The sequence below is a fragment of the Porites lutea genome, chromosome 9 (assembly GCF_958299795.1).
Source record: "Porites lutea chromosome 9, jaPorLute2.1, whole genome shotgun sequence".
In the NCBI taxonomy this organism is placed as follows: domain Eukaryota; kingdom Metazoa; phylum Cnidaria; class Anthozoa; order Scleractinia; family Poritidae; genus Porites; species Porites lutea.
Window position 1 is genome coordinate 29525953 of NC_133209.1, and position 20729 is coordinate 29546681.

The window sequence follows — 20729 nt, forward strand, 5'->3', positions numbered from 1 at the left end:
AGACCTGATGCGGTCATCTCATCCCACCTCTTATGTCTCGCTTCTATGTAGTTGTTTATAATGATCACTTAACTAAAGATTATAAGAGATAGATGTTCTCACACTTCTCACGCTAAGAATCCACTGGATTCATGAATTTTTAAAAAATTCAAAATTTTACAAAAATTCGGCTTCATGAATGTTTACAAAATATTAGTTTGGATTCACCAACGTTTACACACCCAAATTGGTTTTTTTTTTTCAACTGAATGGGCTTGCCTAGCTGGTAGAAAATAGTTGCAGTGTGATGAAAATTCACTCATCATCATTCTCCGGATAAGTTCCCAATACAGGAGAATTTACTTAACGGGAAAAAAAGAAGTTGTTTTTATAATCAGTCCTTTTTCTCTAGCTCCTGTCTTTAGTTGGCGTGTTAGCTGCAACCAAACGTAAGACTTTTTTCTTTTGCCTTTTTTTTGAAATGTAATGTCACTAACTTTTCTTCATACTTTTTCTTGCCATAAATGCGTATATCCGGCTAGCAAATAACATTAAACTTAAAATCATATCACAGCTAAGTTAACTATCACCCGTGGGCATCTCAGTCATCTTTCAGATATTTGTAGTCAACTCTAGGTGTCTAGGTTTCCGCATCAAGGAAGTGCGCATACGGCGGGGTACCTAAGTCAATTGTCTATTTTTAGAGAATATACGCGAACAAACTTTAACTTCACGTTCGTTCTCGTGGTTGTCCTTGTTCTCGAATTTAAATCTTTCTGTTATTTTTCCTTTGATCACTGGCATGACATGAGTCGTAATGGGATATACATACGATTTGAAGAGTTGTTTAACCTGAGTCTAGTCCATCAAAATCTTTTCAGTAGATTTTTGCAAACACTACTGATTTATAAGACAGGGTTTATGTCAGGAGAATATTACTGTTTAAGGGACCAGTCATTATTTATTGCCCGGGGCTAAACAAGGTGGCATTGTCATTGTCAGAAGTCATGGCCTATTATGTAATTTCTACGCTGATGACACCCAGCTTTACCGCTCATTCAAGCTTCATGATCAAGCGGCTTCAGTGCAAGCCATTGAGTCTTGTTTAAATGATATTGATGCATAGATGCTTGCAAACATGTTAAAGCTGAACAGGGATAAAACTGAGCTCCTAGTGATTGGACCAAAGCACAAAGTCAACCCACCTATTAAGGGTATTCATGTGGCTAGTGAATACATTGAAGTCTCTGATAATGCTAGAATTTTATAGGTGTAATTTTTGATTCCCATGTCAACTTAGAGAAAGACGTTATGGACACCTGCAAAACGGCCTTCTATCATTTACGAAATATAGCAAAGAGAAGAAACTGTCTCTCTCAGGATAATTCTGAGACACTTGTTCATGCATTTATTTCATGTAAGCTGGACTTCTGTAATGCTCTGGAAATCCCTGACCGATGACATCATATCAATCCAGAACCTTGATGTTTTTAAGAATAAGATTAAAACACTACTTTTTAGAGAGGCTTTTATTAGTTAGTTGACTACACTTTTTTCTTTTATTGTATATATTTCCTTAGTTGATCTTAGCAAGTCGAATGTATCTAATTTAATTTTAGAAATTTATTTCTACAACTGTTGTATATATATTTTCTTTAAGAACTCAAATATTGTTAATTTTTAGAATTACGATTATTGTAAAGCTCCATTGAGCTCACGGAAACGGCGCTATATAAATTCTTGTATTATTATTATTATTATTATTATTATTATTATCATTATTAAATTTAGCCGATCCCTTCTTTGGATGTTACTTCACCGAAGTGATACCCCCTAAACATTTTTGATGACTCTCGCGACCCCCCCCCCCATGTCTTCATTTTCCAAGCAAATTTTTCAGCAGGTCTATCCCATTAATTTTCGGTAAAGAAGCGGTGCTGGACATTCAGGCCAAGATGAACTTGCTTATAACACTCGTTGAATTGGATCTGATTCTTATTTGAAGCCAACATATAGTTACTGACTAAGCAGTTTTGTACTGTATTGAAATACCAGCTGCTTCAATCTGTTATGTAGTTGTATAATTATTAAAACAAACTCATGATGCTAAATCTTGGGTGGGTAGAAAACCTTCGGCCTAAGACCTATTAAAGACCCAAAGACGAAGACCCCCCCTCAAAATCACTTATAAAAGTCTAGAAATGGATATCTCGAACTTAGAAGTGTAACAACGGCAACAGTCTTGGTTTTCTACACAATCCCCCCCGGTGTGTAGAAAACGAAGACCCCCCTCAAAATCACTTGGAAACGGCTGGAAACTGCTTTTAACGACTCCGAGACACTAAAGGAGTGTAAGAAACAACACGGCCCCTGACGATTTTCAATTATACAAAATTTTGACCGGGGTCTTCGTCTGCGTTTTCTGCGGAATCATCCTTTGCTGTAAAGTGTTCAAAGTCATGTCTTCAGTGATCGCCATCAAAATGCCCCATTCCATGACATTAAATAACCATGTCACTCGGAGATATTAAAGTAACTTTGTACTGAAAAAAACCGGTAACCCGTGTAAGTACCTGTTGTGTTGCAAACTCGCTATGAAAATCACACACACTCCAGCCACTTATTTCAGTGTCCGTCGAAAAAGCCCTGCATAGAAGAGAAACGCTTCCCCAATAAAATTCTAGACTCTTCATAGCTCTTGAGTTCTACTCTAAAGATCACACAGGAGGGATGTGAGAAACTGCAACGAGTGCAAGCACAAGGAAGGGCTGTCCCAGTGAAAAGAAAGGTCTTACATCTTCTCCTTCTTGAACCCACTTACTACGGACACTTTCTATGGTCTCCTAAGTGTCTGTATTAACGGGGTTTGACTGTATACCACGAGTTTAATGAGTAATATAATGATGAATTCTACAAAGTAAGACTAAAATGAAACAGAAACACTTTTCATAGAAAAGTCAATATGCATTTCTGAAATTAAGAAAATATTACATACATTGTAAGATATGGATTTCGGATTTCTTCTGACATTTAATAATCACGTCACTCGGGAGATCTTAATGTTGTCATGGGTTTACTCGTCAGGAGCCGTGTTGTTTCTTACACTCCTTTAGTGTCTAGAAGTAGTTAAAAGTAGTTTCCAGCCGTTTCCAAGTGATTTTGAGAGGGGTCTTTGTTTTCGACACACCGGGGGGATTGTGTAGGAAAAGGAAAATCGCATGGACCCGCTGCTTGTTTCAGGCCAGTAGCGAAGTCATCGTATGACTCCTCTTTCTTTCGAGTTAGCTGCCGAAACTGTATATGTTGAAAAGGTGATTTTTTCTTGGTTCAAAATATACCATGGGTTTCTCAGCAGCGGTTTCGAAATCGTCACCTTTGTCTTCTAAGGTGTCAAAAATGTCTCCTACTTTTGGTCCTGCACAATGTAAAAAAAAGCTCTTTTCAGTGTCTTTTCCTTGCTTTATCCTTTATGTTCATTGCCAACGCATAAACTTAAAATCTTTCCACGTATTTTCTGAAGCGCGAACCCATCGAAGTTGGATCCATTTCGGAATCGAATGTTCCGTAATTCAGGTTTGTATCGAAACCAGCCATTTTCCAAGAAATAGAGGAACTCCTCGTCGCCAATGTGAAGTTGCGAATCGAGCTCAAATAAACGGTTACATTATACGTCCTTAGTTCCGTTAATAGTCTTCCTACTTGTCCGTTGTACACTGTCCTATGTGTAAATCAAGTCCCTCTTTTCCTGGAGTGTTAACGCTCGTTTCGCATCTAATTATCCTACATTAAGTCCCTTGAGACTGGACACTACATCACCACCTTGTTATTTTGGTTCAACAGGTCCTGGTGCCTTCCAATTCAAGGAACTTTTCTTAGAAGCTGAATTATCGTTTCTATGCATGGTGATAGACAAATCTGCCTGCTGCGGCCAAGCTCCTCTTTCGATATAGTTCCTCTTTGAACTTTCTCAGCCGCTATCATGTGCCGACCCTAATTTTCTGCCAGAATTGCAGCTGAATCAGGAGTATTTTAGGTTACTTTTACGTACGTATACTTTTTGGCGTATAAACTTTTATTAAAATTTTGAATTAGGCTGGGGCACACGATTCCGCCTCTTTGATTTTTTGAAAGATTTCAAACTTGTTTGTTTACAGGAAAATTCTGGAAAATCTTGTTTACCGTGAAAAGCCTTTACTCGGTGATGACTGTTTTCGAATCATCAGGGACGATTTTGCGATCGTTCTCTTGTGAAAGGAATTTGTATCCACGGTTTACAAACTTAAGCAGACTCTTGTAAAATAAGTGGGTAGACTTCGTTGGTACCGGCGTAAAGAAATCCACACAGGATGCTGGGAGTCAGTAATATAAGTGCAAAACGGTTCACGTGTCGAATTAGTTTTCTATACTTAAACACCAAATTTTCTCGTATTGTTTCCCTCGAGAAGAGAAAAATGTGTATATCTTAGATCTCAGCTTAATTGCCACAAATATAGGGATATTTTCTAAAAGGTTGTTGAATAGCTTTGAGATTGGTCGACGTTATCGAGTGATGCCAAGGTGAAAAGGCAAAACCAAATGTTTCTCCGATCACCCACTCGCTGTAACAAGTCTTCGTGTTTTCCAAATAAAATGATTGCTGCGAAATTAAGGCTGTTGATTTGTGAGCTGAGGGAGAGGCATAGAGGCAGAGAGGGAAAACCAAAATACCCAGAAAATAACCTATTGGCGGACCTGTCAGAGGAAGAGCAAAATTAACCCACAAGTGTCATGGATTTGTAGAGGTATAAAAACCACTGGTTCTTAGTGGGCCTAACTAAAACTTAGTTTCAGCACCAGCTCAGCTTTCAATTCCGGCTTCTGCTGCCTATAAAACTCTTGTAGCCTCAAAAATCACTTATTAGTTGTTACTCGAGATATAGATGTTGTAATATTGTGCTCTAACGTCTCTCAAAACAGCAGAGGAACAAACTGTCCTCTTTGAGTTGTATTGCCATGTTAACCGAGTGCAAGTGTCGCATCCAACAAGGTAAGGTGTTTTGATACCTTAACAGGTTTTTGGAGACCATACCAATGTTTTTCAGTCTCCTTAAAAGTAATTTTACACTTGTCGGATCGCTACCAAATTTTCACCACTGATTGACTATGGATTGAAATTTGTCAAAATGCAGCTTTAGTAAAATCGATATTGACAACAATAAACAAAAAACTTCGAAATCGATAAAATCAGAATTTTGCGCGATCTAGACCTGCTGCTGAAACTCCGACGCCAAGAACTTATAATTAGCACGGCTCCGTGACTAGTAAAAAATTTTGTATGTTTGAATTCAAATAAAATGTAAATATATTTCAAACGGCTTATATTTTCAATAGCCGTGTCAAAGGGCTGCTTAACATCATTTTACGATGCTAGGAAAATTTTGGTGTATTTTCTCTCTTGCGATCCTGAAAACTAACTTTTTTTCTCACCATCTGTCTGAGTGCAACTTTACTCTAAATTTTGACTTTTAGCGCTTTTCTGAATACCTCTAAAACGGCTTTACAGAATTCTTTTTTAACCTCATCACATAATCTTCATGATGTATAAAATAATGTCTGAAACTTTCATTAAGATTGATTTACTGTACCACCTTGAAATTTCAAGACGAACCTAGCCTACGAACCGGCCAAAATTGAAAATACAAGGTTTGAAATATATTTACGTTTTACTTGAATTTAAACATATAGAATGTTTTACTTGAAAAACATTCTCCGAAAAACTGTATCGAAACACCTTAACTTATATTTGCAAAAACTCATGATTTCTTGCGAAATTTCAATAGATCCCATATAGTTAAGGTAAGGGTAAATAAGCATGGCACGTTGTGCTGAATTAATAAACATACGCAAAACGTTTATTACATGGAAATCTTATTCAAGACTGACTGTAAAAATATGTTCGGCTATGATCCTGTAAATATGTCAGACGGCTTCTAAAAGCTAGTTGATAATTTACTTTGAAAACGTAACAGTCAACCTTCTCGTTCTCTCTTAGTTTTCTTTTTAGCGCCACTTCCCCAAACTAAAAACTCTAAGTTGCCGAAGATTGATTTTAAATTTCTAATATTTTATTTCAGATTTATCACTTCTCAGAGATTTTTCGCTTCGTGTAAATCAAAAGATTAATTAAAAGGTCTTTTAGCTTGGGAATTTTTCTAGCTGCAAAGGTAAAACACAGCTTGTTTCGTCCATACAAGCTAATGATATGTAGTTATTGCTTACTGGATAATTGTTATATTTGGTTCAGAAAACAAAGTAATGATTTGCACAAAACAGTTTGTCTTTAGACAGCTGTGGAAGCAGGAGTTCGTTTCTATGATAACCATGTTCACTTCGTTTGTCTAGCTGGAACAAAAAGGGTTAAAATCACTGTAATGAAAATCGAAACATTATCATTCTTTGCATGAGTCACGTTACCCTAATACGAAACTTATTTTGCCGGAAAATAAGATGTTGTGGTTACTGCTTTCTCTCTTCCTACTTTTTGGTAGCAGGTTTGGTGAAGCGCTAGCAAAGGGTAAGCTTTGTTGAGCTTCTCTCTGAAAAAGTTATGCCTCTAGTTTCAGAGATTTTTTAGTATGTAGGTGTATATTAGTAAATGACTGTAACATAGAAAGACCCTTCTCTAAAAAAGGAGGCCTAAAGTTAGCCCTCTTGCCGTTCTCCAGTCGTTTACTTTCACTCTGTACGAAAAAGGGGATACCTCTCCAACAGCGGACACTTTCAATAGCGCTGGCCTTAACGGGGTCCGTTTCAGAAAGAGTTCATTAGAGTGATACAAGACTCACTTGCAAAATATTTTTATTCCAAAAAAGACACCAAGTTTTTGAAAAAAGTTACTGAAGAATTCAAGAGCACTGACAGTTCGAATATTAAAGGACCGGCTATACTAGCTAGGTCACAAAGTGGATGGCTGCAAGTGAGAGTTGACTGAAAATCGAATAACCACTCATATGGAAATGTAAAAGAAAGGACAAGAAATGCAGGGATGAAAAGGTTGTAATTTAAAAACACAATGCACTCGAATAAACGTCGGTCCTGTCTCTATTCAAGTCAGTTCAGTATCTGTTAAGATAGAAGTGTGATCTAGAATGATTGTTAAAATATTTGGTAGATGCAAATATATGTTCTCTTGGTAGGTGGACGTGCTTTTGCCATGAATAAAGATTTCTTGCTTTTTTCAGGGGCACCCATACGACTGTTTTCCCGCTTGAGGAAGGCTAAAAATTTCTAGATGACCAATCCATACATGTACAATTTTCGAAGCTTATCTAATAAATTCCTTTCTATTTTCTGAAGTTTAATTTTTCTCATTTCACTCCACAGGTCAAGCTATTTTTCCTAGAAAAAGGAAACCTATAAAATTTTCGGATTCGAAAATGCGATGGAGAGAGGAATCAGAAAATGTCTTACTATTGAAAACCTATAATTTGCATGTAAAATTTTCGGCAAAATAATAGTCAAGCCTTTGTAATTCATGACCGAACAGATACAAATTTTCTAGCGCCGCTTGGAATGTATTTCTAGAGATCTAAACATACTCTGGATAGCCTAAAAAGTGTTTTCAATGCATTTAGGAGGAAACCTTCCTTAGAATAGGTGCCCCTGTTTTTTGTCAAATTGAATATTGAAGATCGTATTCAAAAATAGACAGAACTGTCCTAGATACCGTGTCCTCTACCCTTCCCTAGGGTAAGGGCCCGACGTGACTTCCTGCTCGTTCTTGTCCTTTCTCTAGCTCCGAGACGTTTTTCTCCAGTTTTTCTATCTCTCTTTGAAGCAACATTTCTCGATCGATTAAGGTTTGATCGGGAATTGTGTAGACGAAGAGCTACCACTAAAATCATGATACTCATCGGTTCTGTTTTTCACTTATTTGTTTTTTTGTTCGTATAGAGTACCAAGTTGAGGTTAAAACTGCATATAGATCCCTGGCCTTTACTGATGCTAGAGTGGAGATTAAAATAAAAGGCACCCTGGGGGAACTGCCACCGAGAGAAGTATATGGCAGCTTCAAACGAGGAGAGTAAGGGAATTCTTTTGTTAGTTACCGGGGGCTGCTCGGGTGATCATGGTCATGGCAGGATAAAGTAGAAATGGAAAAGCATGAATTTATTCCTCCAATTCCTAGCTGATACATAGTTATGTAAATATAAGTGAGAAAAATAATATAGTAACAGACAAAGATTTACAAAGGAAAAAAAACGCGTAAAATAGAAATTACAACACTTAAATTGAATTACATTGTATATTGGAAGGAGGGAGAGGAGACGGGCACATCTAGATAAACTAATATTGTGCCCCTTAAAGTTATGTATAACAAAGGACTTAAGATTATTAATACAAAAGTAAAGGAAAAATGACAAATAGCTCAGAACAAAAAACGAGGCCATCATGTTAGCTGACCGCTGACCACCCTTACAGATATAATGATAAGTAGCTTGCTTGAAATACATATTATAGGTTAAAATGAGAGATCCAACGAGACTTACAATGTATTGACTATATCGAGAAGATTCCTCAGGGGTACCCAACGAGAATATAGTTCAAAACCACTTAAACATAGCATTGTTGAACGTATTTTGGTATTTAAACGGTAGATATAGTCATATCATACTTTTATCCCCTAAAAATTTTTCATCTGTTCGGATTTCCTAGCTGAAAGTCTAGTGATCCGAAAATTATAGGGATCAAAACTTACCTTTTCGAAAATTTCAGCCAGAAAAAAGGCTCCCGAAAGTTCTAGGTGACTTTTTTAGGGTAAAAACCCGTTAAAAATAGGCACCTATACCATTTTCTAGATGTTCGAAAATCATAGGAGAGGCAGGCAAGCAAGAAATTTTACAACAAATGTAACCTGAGATCAGGCTCTATTTTATTTTCGTTTCGCTTTGTAAATAACATTCCGGCGGGTATGGCGAAACGAAAAGAGAGCCTGATACAAACCTTCTACGAAACGTCTGCCGCCCACTTTTTGATTGATTGACATTTGCCGAATCAGCCAACCAAAATTACTTCCGTTGCTTGTTTTTCTAGTATGCAAATTTTTCACGCGTGGGAAAAATGCAGACTGGCTGACTTAAAAAATAGCTTCTATCTGATAATTTTTTCAGCTAAAAATAAAACAGTCAGCACAATGACATTAAACTTCTTGCGAGGTTAAGGGAGATCTCGTAGGTTATTTCTGTCGGCGTAGAAGGTAAAAAGTTTTCGAAAAGACGGCGACACGATGTTCTACTAGTGTTTCTATTTTGGCTAGGCGCGCTCGAATTTAAAATATTGAAATGTCTATTTTTCCGTTGCCTTAATATTTTCGTCGGCAATTTCCCCCGATTTTCAGTACATAAATCTTTAAAAACAAAAGCACACAGCCAACGAGCGAGGACACCAGGTTTCCTGGTTTATTTTTTACAAAAAGCGAAGGCAAACAACCAGTCTGTTAACACTGAAAATTCCTTGAACAGCGATGCGATATTTTCGTCAAATACTTCACAGTTGGCGATTGAGGTTTCTTTCGAAGTGAGCCTCCGCTTGCGTGCCCCGTTCAGAGAAGTCATTCCCAGCTAAACTTTCAAATGAAACCAGTTTTAAGATGGACAGTATTCTGATTTGCACCCGTTTTTTTGGTAAATCAAAAGGCACCTTTTTAGCGGTCAACAACTTGTAGAGGGATTCAACTCCGCGATACACTCACTTTTCGTAAATAAAGCAAATCCTGAGAAGATATGAACAACCATATGAATTTTCTGAATTTCCATGGCACATATTAAGGCATATTTTCCTACCATAAGACCATAAAACAATAAAAAAGACAGCAAAATCCATCCTTCTCTCCGCCGACGCCGGATCATCCATGAAAACAACCACGCGAGGAATATTAATCGCTTTCAACTTCCGGCGTTTCCGACAGCCAATCAGATCTTGTGGCATTGTTCTAACAGCCAATCAGCGTTACGGCCAAAATCTGGCCGTAACGAGCACAAACGTGAATGAGTTTGGATCAGGCCCAATTTTAGCGGTAGCCATTAGAGAGAATGTATGAGAACGGCTAGACTACGAGTAGTCCCCCATTTTTGCTCAGGGATAGTAGGGCAAGCGAAACGCGAGCGCGCGTGAAAATCACCCCACGCGAGAAAAGGCGACACGCGGCGGGGAGAGAGAAAAATTTCTGATTTCTGGCCTGATCTCAGGTTACAACAAATGTTTCGAAAATTCTAGATCTCAAATCGTCTTCCGAACGGATATTTTCCAAAAATTGACGTTGGGTGCCTCCTGATTCCTAGTTACAATTATAAATTGAAAGATTTCAGACTTATACCGAAGCTTGTTGTCCACAAAGTAGGAAATTAGGTTTCGGTGATCCTTACGTGAATCATGTGCTACTACATTTGATGATCGAGTTCAATTTGGCGGACCGGCCAATTCCCCCCCCCAAAAAATTTCAGCATAATACGCTGAGGTTGGCGCTGCAAACGTTGGTAGAGTATAAAAGAAGTCCCCCAAAAAAGGAATTTGTATCACGTAGAAGTAGATAAAAATGGCTGAAAACTGGAAAATTAAACGAGACTTAATTACCTGCAAGTAGAAGTTTGATTGAGGTCAAAAATTAACTTACAGGTAAGTTTCCTTTAATTTTCCAATTCTATCACATGCCCGGAGGCTGGTACATGCCACGAGACTTTAAAGTTCTGACATAGCCACATATTAAAACCAAAAGATGACAGACAAGTAGTTGAGTAACAACAACAGTAAGAAGATTTTTTCAAACTACATGTCTGATTAACTCAGTCTCGGTTTTCGCATGACGTCACCAAAATTCGTACTTAGGGAATTACTGATTCTTCTGAGTTTCTACTTCCATGAGGTATTACAGCAGCTACCGTATACGTATTTATTCGATTAAACGCCACCCTCGAATAAACGTCGCCCTCGATCAAACGCCGCACATGGAAGCAAAATTACCAACAAACGACGTCCTCGAATAAGCACCGCACCCAATCAGAAGAATGCGGCGTTTACTCGTTTACTCGAGGATAATAAGAAAAACCGCCGTACATCTTGGTAATTCACGCTATCCAGACAGTTACGATTCCTTCCCAGCAAAATAAGGGCGACCTTTAAATTACATAATATCTAAAAACGAAACAATAACTATTGTCAGTGACGTAAGAGAGTGATTTCGAAATAAAATACCGCACTGGAAACGCTAAAAATTTAAGAACGAATATCGCTAAGGTTTGAGCAAAATTGGAAATGGTCAAACAAAACCTTCCCTCATACTTGGTATGTAGTTAATTCTTGGGATGAAACTAATTACTGTGGGATTTGTTTCATTGACTTCTAACACAAACCTGCACTAAGCATCAGGAGCGGGGAGGTGGGGGAAGTTTAGGACAAAAAATGCATTTTGGGGGACAATTTTTACCTTGAAAATCAAATCTTTGTAAGGTAAATATTTCCAAGAGCAGAAAAATATTTCAAAATCTGTATACATCGTAGCAAAATACCATCCTTCCTCTCATTAAAAATGCTGTTCGTTTTTCTCAAGACCCCCCCTGACGGCACATGGTCATCGTCATTTACAGAGGAGGACACTTTTTTTTCCAAAAGGCTAAAGAATGGTCATCCTCGGGGCGTTTTTTGCTCACTAGCACTCCAATTTTGATTAAAATTGACACAGGATGTATATGTTTTACCCTCTGTGAATCGCTTGATGCCAAAAAGTCCGCGGACACTTCACATCTTTTTGCATGCTAAGCAACATGTTAGCATACCGGTGAGAAAATAGCAATTCGGGGCGAGTTTTGTTCGCCGCTTTTTTTCTTCTTTTAAATAAAGTTGTATGTAAATTACTGTCCGAGGATAACTTATCAAGAAACTCTAATGCGACATTGTCCAGGAAAATGAACAGTGTCGGAGAGATTCACAGTAGATTATTGACACTTAAGATGTACCATAGCAAAGCAAGAAATGCGAGAAAAATCTCAGTGGCAAACTCACTTAATAAAACAGAAGTCGCGCTGGTGTCGTTAAATCTTAGCCGAATGAGTGGAATGTTGTCGCTTTTAAATGTCATTTCCCATCTTTGAATACACAGCTCTGAAGGTTTCTTTTACATTCACATCCCTTCAATAAGCTGCATCTGCTTCATATGGACCCGTATGAAAACATAATTTTTCTCATCACTGATGCAAAGGGAATGTATCTTCATAGTCACGCAATGTGTCACCTCATAAGGCTGCCCCGATATTAAAACTTTTTGTTCTGCAAAAACCTTTCAACCCAAAAATGTAAAATCCCTCTTAAGGCTTATAAAGTTTACGGCAGAAAATCTGAGTAACCAGTTTAAAGTAGCCTTAAAGGTAGTTACTAAAATTGCGAAGGTACTGTCCGACCTGTTCTGACCACGTGATTTATGTTTATTTGCTTGCCGCGTTGGCGGGGAATAACTGGTACTCCGAAGCAGAAAGAAAATTAATGTCAAACTCAATTACCTCTTTGGAGAATTTCTTGGGACGCCTTGCGGCTCCTACAAAGTTGGAGACATTCATATCGATGAAATAACAAGTAGTCACCGAGTGGTGGTAATTTTCCGAACCGCTTCAGCAGAAACATGAACCTCTTTCTTTTCTTAAGCTGGTAATAGAGATCACTAGTAAACAAAAGTCAAGTTCAACTCTATGCCTGCTTATAAGCTGGTTATCAAATTTCAACTGAAACTATAATTGAAGGACAGTGTCAACAATAAAAGGCTGTTGGATGATTTGTTTGTGAGAAAATTTTTGAAAAGCAGTTGCCGTTCCCCATCCAGCGGTGGCTGATAACATCCAGAGGGACATGTCTCTTTTTAGCTCAGTTAGAGGAAGTGGCTGTTCTGGTGCTGTGTGCCTTTAAATTGCTGGTATCGATCGCTGCGGCCTTAAGTCCAGTCTTGGCCCATCTAGAGATCTATAGTATCCCCAGACACTCCTTTATGTGGCTGGACGAAGCTCACAAACAGTTTTCTCTCGTTGCCCCTCAGTGTTTCTGTTCTATTAAGGTACTCTTTGATAGTAATGGTATTGTGCTTCTTGTTGGGTCTGCTGGTCTTTCAGTATTCTAGCAGTTCAAACTTGGCATGACTCAGATGACATGGTCATGCCATCTAGGCTCAACAGGTTAATGGATTGTCCTCTTTCCCCCTTTGCTGAAAGAAGGAGCAGAAGTTTCAAAGTTAAAACCTTTAAAGAGAGCTCTTTCAATGGCCATGGCATCTTGAGGTATTTAAGTACTGTGGCCACATCCCAAATAGCCCGCGAACAGCAGACGCATTTTTGACACTTGGACTCTCGCCCCCCAGAAGAAACGTGGCATGGCGTGGTTCTGTGGGTGTTGAGAGTTCTAGATTAGGGCTTAAATCAGAGTGCGCGGATATTTTTCATCAGAGCTTTCTCTGGTTGTTACGCCGTACTGACGAGCCCCAAAGAGGGCGAAACAGCTGTCTATGGCTACAATCCCGCTCTGTTTTGAGTTCTTTCGGTGTCGTGTTGATGTCTTGTAGAGTTAATTTTCACATAGTACGATCAGCATTGCAGTATTCTGCTTGCAGAATTTAATATTTCTAATGGAAAAGCAAACATCGTCGTAAATAAAAATAGTGCATAGAAGTAAACAAAACTGTAACGAAAACGATTCAACTAGGCTGTAGCGCTTCACTTTTACCTAGCAAAGTATCAGCAAAAGTATAATAGCGAAGGGGCCAGAGATTAGGAGGGCAAATACCCCGTCCTCCATCAACACTGTAACATTTTTCATTGATCGCACAGTCGTCGAGTAGTGACAGTTTAAGCATTTTAATGTGCGATTTTTTGTTTCAACTAACGTCTGCGTTTGCAATAGCGCTATTTTAGTTTTAAAAAGACTCCCGCCGCGACGCACCAGTTTTTGGTTTTAGTATTGTTATAAAATTATTGATATTAAAATTAATAGCGTGCTGTAAAGTTATCTGTTCTGAATAGTTTTATAAATATGAAAACTTAAGGATGTGATTCAAATAATATCAACAGAAATTTGATTCAATAAGCCAAAAAAGTCTTGATTCACGCCGATAGCTCCCAATTTCGCTTTGCAATTCTGACTTGATATGAAATGAAGGAATGCATGCATAAAATCGAGAACATGCCTTTAGAACCCTCTACCTCTACAATTTTTCCCGTCCTTGGCAGATGAGCCGATCTACTTGTTTTACCACTAAAATCCTCTGTGCAGTGATCTTCGGGATAGGAAACCACGTGCGTGTCAAAAGCTCAGGGTTGGTCCAGGGTGGGGAAAATGCCCGACCCCGGGCAGCGCAAAATTTAATAATGCCCGCAAAATTTGCAGTACTCCAGGACTGAAAAGGCGGGAAAATGCCCCTCAGCCCTGTGACGGGGAGGGACGGGAGAGGCTGGGCACAACTGGAAGTGACTTATGCTATATCACAATTTGTCAGGAACCGACGATTGTTTCTAACTGGTTCCTGAAGGATAAGTACTTGTACGACTAAAATGCATTGAAATGCCATTCTCGTGTTTCTTGCAGCTTAGATACATATACTTTCCATGACTGGCGGGATATCGGATATGTTACAGGGCTCACGGTTTATGCTGGAGATGAGGGCTGGTTTTCTGACTGGAGAGTGGACTACGTAAGTGCCAATTTGTTTGGTATTAGGGAAACATGGGAAGAAGAACCTATTAATACTTTGGATACCAAGAGTAATGTAATACTATAAAATCAATCAATGATAATAATGTGACAAGCCAAAAAGCTAAACTTTTGCTAACCGTACGTGCAATTTAACAGTTTACTAAGGAAAATAGGATCATTCCATTTAATAGCAAGAGCACCCCCCCCCCCCCCCCGGACGAAGTAAGAGGACCGGGAGTTACCGATTGAGAAAAATAAAATCAGCCCCCTTCAGAAAATCTCATCCACGTAGGAAGGGGGAGTGGGGGAGGGAGAGGGGGGATAATAAATGGGATTGCCCATATCGACAAGCAATTGTTCTATCCTTTTAGATTCTTATTAGGATAGCTGGAGCCAAGGACGCCGTATTCAACTACGGTGGCAAGAGGATCAAAGCGGGTTCACCTGTTTCGCTGTCCCGTAAGTACTGTCGCAAAAACGATCAACGATTGTCTGGGCCTCCTAAAGCCCAGGTGGGACACTCCCTTGTTTGGCCTATACGGGTATGTGCTGCTGAACAGGTTATGGTTTTTAGGGTCTTGATTCTTAAGAAGAGTATACGATTTGACTTAAAGCGTCTTAAACACGGTGTCTTTTACATGTGTAACCCCTATGGTGTTAGTTTGAAAAATTACTCATGCATGCAAAGTGAAACGCACGAGGATCATGAAATAAAGTCTCTTGTCTTAAACAATTTTTGTGTTTAAAAAAGACAGGGTTTGAAGGCCTTGGCTGTACATCTCTACCCAAAATACCCTTCAGTGTCCTCCCCGGACGAGCAGGTCGTTATGCGATATAGGACGCTTTAATTGATTTGCGTTACGTCCCCTGAAGGGGGCGGTACTGTTTAGGGGCCCGGGGGGGGAAGGGGGGCACCCTAAAGGGTACCTTTTTCAGGGCTCAGGTATATGCAAGGGTAGCAAGAGGGGATAAAGGGGACAGAGAAGGCATCCCCCATATTCCATAGGTAAATCGTCTCGAGTTATTTTTAGAATCGAGATAAAGTTACCTCGCGCGCTGCGTAGATGTTTCGTGGAGGTTTCGCATGACTAAACGCCGTGCAAAACATGTCGGTCGAAAGGCAATGAAAGCGTAAAGAGATCGAGAGCATTCCTGAATACCGAGGCGAAATGAGTCGGCGCACACCTGGGAAAAGGAAATCGCTAGACTCTTTGACAACCCGTGAGATCAGTTTAATTCGAAGTTGTCGTAACCTCAGTGCTTTAATAAAATGAGAAATTTCGCCGGTCTATTGAAAGCGGTCGTTTGTACGATAAAGCAAGTAGGACGCCAAGTGTCATTTTTGTTGAATAATAAAAGACTAATAAAGGAGTAAATATTAAACCAGAAATTTCTCTCTTCAAACTGTGAATTATAAATGATCCTGAGCAGTCCTGAGAGAATATTCAGTGTGTTAAGGATTCCCCTGCTGTACTGTTTTTTTAATTTCCGTTTCGCTGACACATCTTTAGCAGAAATCTCTCTGTAGTCGTTTTCGTCGACAAAACGAATAGCAATATCGCTCTCCGCGTCTTCCACCATTTTGTTCTGCGTCAATTCGTGAAGGACGCGTGGCTCTGAGCGTGGGTCATCCACGCGGAACACATTCGCGCTATGTGAGTGGCTGTTGTGTAATCCCCCTGGGGATCTGTGGGTGTGTATGGGGGATGCCTTCTCTGTTCCCTTTATCCTCTCTTGAAGGGTAGGGATTTTGCTAGTTGAAGTGTAAGAAAGGTTAGGGAAATATGTCATTTTCAGTTTGCAAAAAGGCCCAAAAGGGCTAACATATGAATTTTATGGCTTTAAGAAGTCGAGAAAACGTTCTGGATTTGTGATTGATTCATATTAACCTGAAAGGCGGTGCATTAACAGCAGCTCAAGAGGTGCAAAATTCTAAACTAGGTATGTGAAAATGATACCATTTTTGCTATTTTAACTTTTTTTATTATTCATTCAAAGTATTTCCCCGATTCTGTTTGGCTAAAAGCCCACATTTAATTCACCATAACCAGTTCACTGATGACCAAATTTGGGAGAAATTTGACTTTAACGAGGAAATGACGTCAAAAATGCAGCGTTTTCGCAGGTTAAGGTACCATTAACCGAGAAGACCTGGGGACGAGGTTGAGTTGTTTTGGTTGTGAACTTGAAATAATGGCGGACATTTCACTCGTTTCAAGAGTAAGAACTAGGCGAAAAAATAGCTAAAAACATGGCAAGAACAGCAAGAAGACAACTCGAAGGACGACATCTGCTATTTGGAGAATATTTGCGGAGCTGGACAAACCTAAACGTACACTATCGAAGATGAACTAAACATCGATGGATCGATGGAGGTAAGAATGTTTTAGCTATGTCTTTAAACTAGGAATTATTTTGAATAAATAATAAAACAGTAAATGAATTCGGCTTTCGTATCATATGAAGAATTATGGAGATCTCGGAGGGTGTTATCCGCCTTGGCCTACGGCGTCGACGGATAACACTCTCCGAGATCTCCATAATTCTTCATAAGATACTCAGCCTCATTCATTAACTGTTAATTAATTTTATGTTAAAAATTTCCTCCTGAGTTATTAGATTTTCAGCAATTATTCTCGTTACATGTCTTTAGCAGAGAAATATGACCACGTTTGTAGTCCGAAAATATTACAAATTTGGGAAGGGATGGAAAAGAGTAACCTATACTAAAACTTGTGATTTTTTTGTTGTTTTCAGTTTCTTGCAATGATGGGAATGTAGTTAACAGTCAAGGCTATTGTGACGGTAGGTTGACTTAGACTGTACCATATCGTACATTGTTGTAATGAAATAAAGAACTGTAATTTGATGAACTGTCCCGCTCTTAAGCTCAGTTCTGCTATCCTTATTTTTCACTAGTTTAACGATACAATTAGAGTGGGAAAAGCATATAATATGTGGATCCCATAACTCACGGTATCAATTTGTTGAGAGCGTTACTAATATAAAATTGCTGTATGTTCAGGATTTTCAGCTACTTTTAAAAAGTATACAGTTATTAATTTCCGCAAATGAAAATCCAGACCATAACAGGTCATTTTTATTGTTCCTTATGAATGTTCTATTTCCTGCCGCTGTAATAAAGTTCCGGTTTACTGATTCAGACGCCCAAATCGTACATATCTAATGAGAGCGAAGGCAAATCACCTCCGCCTCCTCCTTATTTCTATCGGGTTTTTTTACCAGACAGGTTATTTAGATGGCCCGTGAGTAATTTTTCTTACTTTTAGCCTTTCTTTGGCCTGGTTTTGGCCTGTCTGACCTTCTAAATAACCTACCTCTTTGTTAAAAAAGCAACAGAAATGAGGAGCAGGAGGAGAAGGAAGAGTGTGGCGGTAGAAATTGAGCTAGTTTGCCCTCGCGCTCATTAGTTATGCACGATTTGCGCGTCGGAAAAAGTGAACCGGAACTTTAACCATGACAGCAGCAGGAAAGAGAACATGTATAAGGAGGAGGGAAAACAATAAAAATGAGGAGGAGAAGGAGGAGGGAAACAATAAAAATGTGGTGGTGATGGTGGTGGTGGTGATATATAGCTCTACTATTCGCGACGCTGTGTTGAAATAAGAGTTCAGTGTGGGGTCGATGTGGTCGGGAGGGAAAATAAAAATAATAATTAAAAAAAGAAAAAGGAAAGGAGAAATAAATTAATTGTACAGGTGCAGGAGGAAGTAGGATAAGTAAAACATTGTCTTTCGTTCTAAAAAGAGCTAGTTTTCGCTCAGTGGAACATGGATTCCGGATTCTAATCGTAAGTGGGTTCCCGGATTCCTTGAGCTATAACCCGGATTCCAAAGCCCAAGATTCCGCATTCCACAATCAAAAAGTTCCCGGATTCCGTAATCCTCTTCACATGGGGCGACCCGTTACTGATCCACGCTCGCAATGAACAGATTTTTTCCTGTATTATGTATCATGGAGCTTTAATTGATATATCGAGGTTCCTTTGGATTTCTCATATCGGCGCTGCACACGATGATATTTTACTCAAGACCGTAAGAACGTAATGTTTCCATACCGTAAACTTCCGCTTATAAGTCCCGGGCTTACAAATCTTCCTAAGGGGTTTTAGGAGAGGGGTTTATTCCCGAGAGGGGCTCAGTTTGTTTACGGGTTGATGGCCTTATTACTGGGGGGGGGGGGGGGGGGGGGCTTCTAAGTGGGGCGGGGGAGAGGCTTATAGGCGGGAATTCACGTTATTTTGTTTTCAACTGATATTTTTTATACTTCAATTTAAATGTAGTGCCAGATGTAAACGAATGCTTGAATCCCATTACCTGCATCGAACCAGCAACATGTGTGAACACTGTGGGGTCGTACAAATGTTATTGCCCAAGCGGTTACATTCTAAAACCAGGAACCAATAACCAATGTCTTCTTTGATAAGAGAATTAACCTTTTTCAGCGATGTGACTTCATTCACGACACGCCAAGTATTACGGATGTCACCTTCATTCACACGGAAGGCATTATGATAATAAGTTACTTTTGCCCTCTTTATCTGACCATTGACATAGTTGCGATGTTTTTTGAAATTGGTCCAATCGGAAGGTTGTATGGAACGGATTGCCTTCATTTTAAGAACGTCTCGTTTGTGCATTTCCTTTTTTAAATTTGAGGGAGTTGTCCAGGGAGGTTTAGACGCACGAACCCGCTTTGCTTTCGACGGGGCGTGTTTATCCGCACAAAAAAGAATCATTCTTTTCCACTCCGCTCAAGGACGGCCCAAGTACCTAAATTGAATCATTTCGTTCGGGTCCACCTTGCATAAAACCACAAGCAGCATCATTTAGAATCAGGGGAGATAATAGTTTACTCTTGAGCAGTGATGAGAAGGCACAGCGGGCATAGTGGCTTATGGTCATTGGGACACACAGGCCTCACCACCACTACAAATTGCCAGCCCAAGGTCAGAGTAAACTACTTTTACCGCACATGCACTCTTTGGGTGCTTCTTTTTCATTTTTCAGATATAAATGAATGCACAATGGGCATCGATTCATGTGACAAGACGTCATCAAATTGTACGGACACAGATGGAGATTTCTTGTGTCGTTGTAAGACGGGTTATAATCAGGGTGCAAACAACAAGCTCTGTGTAGGTACGTTATTTTATATTATACACTTAATGTTAGGTCCTGAGGGAAACAGTTGGCTTTGTTTTCCCGAGAGTCTTGATGTTTCCCGAGACGAAGTCGATCATGATCAAAAGCTTTTAGACGGAATCCATTAGGTCATTGTGTAGTACTGTTTTAACTTTCAGGAGGCAAAAACTTGTAGCATTTAACATTTTAGTCGCCGAACTTCACTGAGACGTGAATACCGGCGAATAGTCACCGAGACGAACTTCGCCGATATTCACGTCGCGTGAGGCAACTAATTGTTTTGGTATATAATTACATTGATGATTATTCGAGAAAATAAAATAAAAAAGAGACATATTTTTGAAAGATTTTTGGGCTTCAAGATGTCGGTCGAGGGCTGCTCTAATCGACAACAAGCTGGTTTTCTTATAATAGCTGCCTTCGGTTTTCCTCACGGAAACGAAAATTTTGCCAGACATTTATTTAGTTCATCGACTTCCATGTTCCCTTGTTTTTAGAACTAGCTGTAATTTCATGAACTGTCCCGCTCTTAAGCTCAGTCAGTGCTATCCTTATTTTTCGCTATTTTAACGATACGATTAGAGTGGGAAAAGAATTTAATATGTGGATCCCATAACTCACGGTATCAATTTGTTGAGAGCGTTACTAATATAAAATTGCTGTATGTCCAGGATTTTCAGCTACTTTAAAAAAGTATACAGTTATTAATTTCCGCAAATGAAAATCCAGACCATAAACGGTTATTTCTAATATTGTTCCTTATGAACGTTCTATTTCCTGCCGCTGTCATTGTTAGAGTTCCGGTTTACTGATTCAGACGCGCAAATCGTACATATCTAATGAGAGCGAAGGCAAACCACCTCCGCCTCCTCCTTATTTCTA